This window comes from Acinonyx jubatus, chromosome X (genome assembly GCF_027475565.1).
Source record: "Acinonyx jubatus isolate Ajub_Pintada_27869175 chromosome X, VMU_Ajub_asm_v1.0, whole genome shotgun sequence".
In the NCBI taxonomy this organism is placed as follows: Eukaryota; Metazoa; Chordata; class Mammalia; order Carnivora; family Felidae; genus Acinonyx; species Acinonyx jubatus.
In genome coordinates, this window is record NC_069389.1 from 80,714,100 (window position 1) to 80,720,732 (window position 6,633).

The following is a 6,633-nucleotide window of genomic DNA, read 5'->3' on the forward strand; positions in this document are numbered from 1 at the left end:
AATTTTCACTGAAGAGTTATTAAGCCATGGAAAGGGTTTGCTAATTTTATGCTGGCTCTGGGTATTTACTTTGAACACAGTTTATTTGAATAAGGTTTTGAACATTTGCTCTGTATGTCATTTTGTAGGCTTAAAATAAAAAAAAAACACAGGAGTTTAAATTTGCTCATCTAGGGTTTACATTTTTGGTAATGAAAATGCATTATTTGAGTAAAGAAAGCTATAAAACCCTAACCAAAAATTAAAAGTAAAATACAGGGTATTGGATCCCAAGAAAACAAGAGTTTCCTCTGGCAGAAGTCAGGCTGACTGCACATAATAATTAGGTATAATTGACAATGCCTTTTCCACAGATTTTTTTGCCAAGTTTGTATATTTTCAGTAGCTTAAGTTTTCCCCTTTTCTCTGATTTTCATTACTACCATCACTAGGAGGAAAATTTAAAACATCTCAAAAACAGCTATTTCCAAGTAACACTATTCCAAGTAACAGCTATTTCCCAGCACACACTCCTTATATTTCCTCTGGTTTCAAATATTAAAGAGATCTCAGCTCAGACAAGAAGGATCTTTGCCATACAGCCACCAGCTCATGCATCCTCCTCTTTATTCTGAGAGGCTCCAGTTTACATGAAAATTACAAGGTAAAGTATTTCTCCAAGTTTCTAATATAACTAATCACTCCTTTTCTTCAAAATTAGAGGTCTATGATTCCTTTTTGAACATGCCTTCAAAGTGGAGGTCTTTGGTCATGAGCTCCTCTTCAACATTATCTAGTGCCTGCTGGTGATGTGCCAGTTCTATAGGTTCCTACTCTGTCTTGAAAGCTTTGTTGTTGTCTGTGGGCATGTTCTTGGTGGCTCTAGTTTTCTGCTGCTGAGTCATATGTGATTGGCCAGCAGCAGCATCTTGGCCCAAAATCAGAGTAAATGCTCTGAAGCCCAAATACATTGGGGAAATACCAGGATGCAGAACTAATCCAGAATGCATCTAATGAAAATAGCTTGATTCATTGCTGTAGTCTAGATTTAAAATGATGGGTCAGTGAAAAAGAGATCTTGCCTTATGATAGAGCCTGAAAATATAATGCTGATCCATTAACCAATAAGAATCATAGGGAGGGCATTTGGTTCATTGTGTCTATGAGAATACTGGGATGAGTCCTTCATTTTACTTTTTTTTTAAATAATCCATTCTCATGTTGTTGAAGTAATATTTTCTGTATTGTTAATTGTAAAAAATATTGTGCCTATTATTTGATTGTAATGTTCTCTGAAAGCATGTTCTAACTCCAGGTACCTATGAATGGGGCTTTATTCAGAAATAGGGTCTTTGCAAACACAATCAAATTAAGATTAGGTCGTTAGAGTGGCTCCTAATCTGTATAATTTATGGAATTATAAGAAGGTGAAAATGCCACTGAAGGCAAGGACACTAAGGGAGAACATGTGATTGACAGAGGCAGAGACTAATGTTGCTGCAAGCAGTGAACACCAAGGACTGATGGTCACCACCAGAGGCCAGGAAGAACAAGGAGGATTCTTCCTAGTGTCTTAAGGTACAAGGCCCTACTGACACCTTGATTTCAGACTTTCAGAATCCAAAACTATGAGAAACTCAATTTCTGTTATGTAAAGCTACTAGTTTGTGTATTTTATTATAACAGTCCATGGAAACTAATATAGTACCTTAGTTTTGTTTCTTTCTCTTAGATTTGTTGCATTGGTGTGATTAACAATAAGGTGGTATCTTATGACATGAGCAGCAGTAGCACGTGCTGGTTAGATGATTTTACACAGGAGCCACACTTTGTGTTCAAATATAAGCCTTGAAATGTCCTAACCCTGTCCTTGCTGTGCCTCAGTTTCCTGATATTGAAACTGTTCCTTCTCATAAGTTGTGGTGAGGATTAATGAGTAAGGATAGATTTAGCCCTCACATCAGTATTGGGCAGGGTGCTTGGGTGGCTCAGTACGTTAAGTGTCTGACTCTTGATTTTGGCTTGGGTCATGATCCTAGTTGCTCAGCATGGAGCTTCCTTGAGATTCTCTCTCTCTCTCTCTCTCTCTCTCTCTCTCTCTCTCTCTCTGCCTCCCTCTGCCCCTCTCCTCAGCTCTGTGTCTCTAAAAAAACAGTATTGGGCAACAATAAATATTAATCATGTTACTATTAATATCATGACAGAATGGACCATTAATTTTCAACTGCCATTTGTATTATGTGCATTTATATTATATGGCTTGCATTGACTTTCACAATATAATATTTATCATAAAAAGCAGCTTACAAAGCTGAAAGTAGATTTTATCATTTCTTTTCTTAAATATAGTTACATTTTCAAAGTAAAATTTCTGAAAAAAATATGCAAATGGAAACAGTGCTTATCCCTGAGTAAAAGACTTTTAAGGGTTTCCAATGATTTTTTTCCTGCCCTGTATTTTCCATTTCTCTTTACAACAAAAGTACATGGGTTTAGAAGTGAAAAAAGAACAAGAAAAAATAAATATCCTCCACCATTCCTGTAGGATAGTGAGTATGCATCAGCATCAGATGCAGAATATCCCTAAAGAAAGGGTATAAGGTAATAAGGTGGTTACAATATTAATGTTAGAATCTACTCATGACAACCCTACTTGGGTGGCTCAGGGTCAATACAGATACTCAGGGAAAGTGAAAGCAAGTCCCACAAATAAATATTACATTAAGAAAACCCCTGGTATCTCTACTTCTCAGGAATTAGTGAAGGTCATGAGAGGAAAACACTTTTCTCTTCTTTCCAAATAAAGCCCTTTGAACCGAAAGCAGTCTCATGGGTTTAACCTTCCAGTTAGCCAAACAGGGAACCCGCAAGGGAGGCAAAGAGGGAGACTGCAGGACACTGCCCAGAGCTTAGCTCCAGAGCTTCCAGAGGGCAGATGCTTCAACAGTGGGATTCAAGGGGAACTTCAGTCACAGGCTCCCTCAGCCCAGGGCCCAGGGCAACCAACACATGGGAATTAAAACAGGTTTGAAGCACCTTCCTTGTGCAACTAAAATAGTAAAAGGAAAGGAAAATTATATATATATATATATATATATATATATATATATATATATATATATGCCCAGCACATACCATACAAAGAAGTTCAAGTTTAAAACCAGATGCATGCCTTACCCATCCTAGGGATTTGAGTGTTAGTCTGGACACTGGAAAATGAACTCCCTGTAATTACTGTCATCTTTCACCAGTTTGGCTCAGATTAGGTTCTGGAGGTATAGGTCCAGATGAATAACAGTGTGAATGAAAGCCAGAAAATTAGGCCTGGGGGAAAGGAAGATGTTTCATGTTCAGAATGTACCTGACAATAATTTATTATGACTGGAGCCTGGGAACTAACTGTAAGACATAACATAGCTGATTAATAACATGACTGAAAACAGTATCACATCTGCTGATTCTGTTAGTGCTCCTAAAGCATGTAAAGTGAGAAAATGGGCATGTCCATGTCAGAAGCTCTGAAAGAGAGTACACATGGCAAGGAGACATAAATGACAGATCATCTGTTGAGATGTGAATGTGGATATGTTTTCCTTATGTTTCTTCCTTCCTCCTTTCCAGTAGGTAGTCAGGTATCTCTGAAAAAAAAAAAAAAAACAAATACGTATAAAACATAGTTTATGTCTTACATATACCTACATCTTTATCTCATGTTTATTAAATGTGAATTAGATGTCTGCTCTAAGTCACTGTCAGTCCAATTCTATATCTATATCCATATCTTCCCTGTCTTGACAGTGAGACTGGATAACTGGAAATTTCCATAGGCAGCACGGTGGATGTTAGTGCCCATCCCATGGTGTGCTGAGGTTTGACCTCAAATGGACTCCATTCCAAGCAAGTTTTATCAAAGCTTGACACTGTGTCTTGGAAACCCAGTATCTCAACAGGAAATAATTTGGTTGAGGAGGGAGGTAGTACCTGGGAAACTGGCATTGAGAGGCTACAGTCTTCTATGGAGACTCACACCCAGATGGAGAGTGAAGGATGAGGTAACACTTGTGTGGTTTCAGTCCTAGACCTCTCATGAATGCAAACACTTGTGTGGTTTCAGTCCTAGATCTTTCATGGGTGCAAACTAGAGGTTTTACTTTCTCTTTAGTCCATGGCCAGGTTGTGTGGTAGATTTCAGAAATGAGTTTGTGTCTGCCTTATCCCTAGGATGGTGGCCCCTCCCATTCAGCCCTCTGGGGGGAGGGTCCATCTGAAGTGACATGGAGTTTCCACTTCATTTAAGACCTTGTCTCCTAGTTGTGGGACCAGATCCACAGGAGGAAGAGGAGAGATAGAGTTCTCAAAGACTGGAGCATAAGAGTGGAGCCCTGATATCAACATCTAAATCTCCTGACTTGGTGACACAGTTTTCATATGTCTCTCACAATATAACAAAGAGAAACTTAACATGTCTGACTTCCTATTCCTTCTATTTCCCTTGCTGCTGTGACCTATAGGTTAGAAATTTCTGCTTAGCCCTGCATGTAGGCATGTTAGTAATTGAAGGAATTTTGCTTGCAGATTCACAAAAACCACTCTTTATTCAAAACCTACCTCACCCAAGGAGATAAGTAAGTAGCAAGAGTAGTCATCATCTCAATTCCTCAAGATTGTGGAATTATCTTAACTCGGGGGGAGTTGAAACCATGTTTCATAGGGTTAATGAGGCTGAAACTCGCAGAAAATTTAAAGCTTGTGTATCAGGGAACCATTTCTCTATAATAAGCTATTGTGTCTTCTTAGACTCCACTAACAAACGCATTAGCTGTGTCTACAGAAGCCTGGACTCAATGTCAACTGATACGGCTCCAGTCTAGGAACAAGCAGGACTGAATTCTTTACCAGAGATAAAAAGGCCAAGACACTATCAAGTTTATACTGGCTCTCAAAGCATGTCTACAGCTCCTTCATCTTGTCCTAAGATAACCTTCTGATGCCAGGGTCTGAATTTTGCCTCATTTTGATGTTAAGTCTCCATTAAGAAGTGAAAATTGGATATATGTTACATATATGTTTGCTTAATGCACATGCTCCAACTTTCCTCATGAATAGTCATTTTTCCTCATCCTTCCCATCAATATATATGTAATCTCAACTCCTGTGATTATAAAATACTGATTCTCATCCCTTTGGGGAGGCTGATTTGAGGCTTGTCTTCCCATCTCCTCATTTGTCTGCCTCTCAAATAAACTCTTCCCTGCTGCATACCTGATGTCTCAGTGGTTGGCTTTCCTGTGCTTTAGGTATACAGACATGGGTTTGGTTACAACATAGTCACCTCCACAACTGTTCCACTTATGCCTGACACACCAGTATAACTCACCTCTTTCTCCTGTCTACAGAAGTACACCGAGTGAAATTCCTCAATAAACCAGTGGTGAAGGAAAATTTTCCAGCTATAACTAACAACCCAGAAACAATCAGGGAGTGAAATAACAAAAACTCAATAAGCTGTGTAAACTGTAAAGATCTAGTTGGATTTTTAAAATGATTCATTATTATGGAAGCATCCCATCAAAGAAATAGAAAGGTGGTGTTAGGAGATACACAAACCCATCAAAGAAATGGGAAGGTGGTCTTAGGAGATACACAAAAGGGAAAGTTTTTATAGAAGGAAGTTTCAGCAGGAAAGAGTTACAGTTGGAATCTGAAAGGAGTCTACTAGAGAAACATGAGGTACTGATGTTTTAATGAAGTCAAGGGGAATTTTCTAGCAAAACTCCTTCTGGCTCAGGGAAGATCAGCCCTTTGTCCTATTCAGTCCTTCACCTGACTAGATGAGGCCCACTCACTTAATGGGAAGCTAACTGTCTTATTCAAATTCTACCCCTTAAATGTAAATATTATTCAAAACACTTTCAAAGAAATATCCAGAATAATGTTTGATCAAATATCTGGGCACTGTGGCTCCACCAAATTGATACATACAATCTATCATCACAATTATTAATTTGCCTAGATTTCCATATTAGATTTGAGATGTGATTAGCAATGTACTGAACCTAGGGAGTAAAATGTCCCCTAGAAAAAAACTACAGTTCATCAGAAAATCATTCACTAAAATAAAATAGTTTAGTGTTTTTCAACTTTATTTGTGTGGTTCAAATTGAATTATGGAGTTTCTTGGGGTTTCACCTTGATGAATTCCTGGTTTCTTGGGTGGTAAAAAACAGGGAGAGATCATGTATGAGTGTGTGTGTGTGTGTGTGTGTGTGTGTGTGTGTGTGTGTATTTTTGAAGCTGTGAGGAATATTTATTGTGAGGAATGTGTGAGACGAATTACTGTGGGTTATGTCAATCTTCCTCAGTTCCTAGCACATGTTAGGAGTCAAGTCAGGTTGGTTGCTGTTTGTTTTTTCCTAGTTCTCTTTGGCCAGCTTGGTTACCATGGTGATCCAGTAACTGCTGTTGGGTTTTGTACAGACTGAAATGCATTTATGATTTTTGCTTAAAGCACTCATCACTGTGATATTTGTTAACTGTCACTTTTATAATGTTGTAATTCCTTGTAGATTTAGAAATTGACATTCAAAATTTAGGTAGAGCTTTTCCCTTTTCCCCTATCATTGACCTATTTAGTCATGTATTTATTTTATTAGT